Raw genomic sequence first — 1,152 nt, 5'->3', positions numbered from 1 at the left:
AACCCAGATTCACCCAGCCATGCCAAACTGCCTCTGACTGTCTGCTAAAGAACTTCCTGCTTTGCTGGACTGACCCCCATTAGACCATAGACACACCCTCATCCAAGCAAAGGATGCAGAGAGCCTACAGTGACATACTAGAAAAAGGGGGAGACAACACAGACTTAAACAGATCTGACCACACATGCATTACATCAACGACACACACAACATTACCTACACCCAGAGGTAACCACATCTACTGATAACACATTCAACAAACGTATTCTTCCCACAGGTAGAATATCCAACTATTAGCGTAACAAAGTTACAAATACCCACCATGAAGAAACGTGCAGCCATCCTCACAATAGGTAGAACACCTGACACCTGAAGTTAAGGTACATGACACACTAGCTGCACACGACATCCTAGCTCAATAGTAGTTGTAACCCATGCTAGAAAAACCCACAGCAGCTTTGTTTTGTTTTGTTCTTCTTTTACCAATCCTTCTCCTTGCCCTCTTTTCTGAGAAGGTGAAACACCTAGACACCCTGCAAGGGTCGAAGGTCTGATATTAGGATTGACTCGCAACACCTAATATCTGCCAGCCACTCTAAACTGAATGGAAGCCAGAGAGCTCCATTCACGATAGGTCAATTCATTTAATGGAAAATGATGTTACTAAAAAAAATAATAATGGTAAACGTTTAAATTAAGACAACCTAGAAGAACCAAACAAAGTTAACCACAAATTTGATTGACGAATCAAAATAAAACAACGATTTCCAAAATGATCTAAACTATCCTCAATGTGCTAAACTACATTGACTAATTGAACTTAACCACGTGTACCTAAATAACCTGATGCCTGCACCAGTATAGTAACTGTCATGGAGGAGTTGTCTTGCTGTGTTTGTCTGCTTCTTCTGCCTTTGTTTTTCCAGCGGATCTGACCCGTATCAGACAAATGAAAGAGTCGATCAGGACTGTGGTTGAAACACGAGCCGAATTCCTCTGAGAGGCAACAGGAAGTCATAAAACATTCTGTGCCACAAGTCCCAAGCAATATAATCAACCAACCAACTCTTTCACGGAACAGCTTTCAACATTAACACCACTAGAACAATTATTGACAATTTCAATTCAGAGAAGAGACAGTTTTGGGGCAAG

Source organism: Carassius auratus, chromosome 16, assembly GCF_003368295.1.
Source record: "Carassius auratus strain Wakin chromosome 16, ASM336829v1, whole genome shotgun sequence".
NCBI classification, from domain to species: domain Eukaryota; kingdom Metazoa; phylum Chordata; class Actinopteri; order Cypriniformes; family Cyprinidae; genus Carassius; species Carassius auratus.
Note: the sequence above shows the minus strand (reverse complement) of the source record.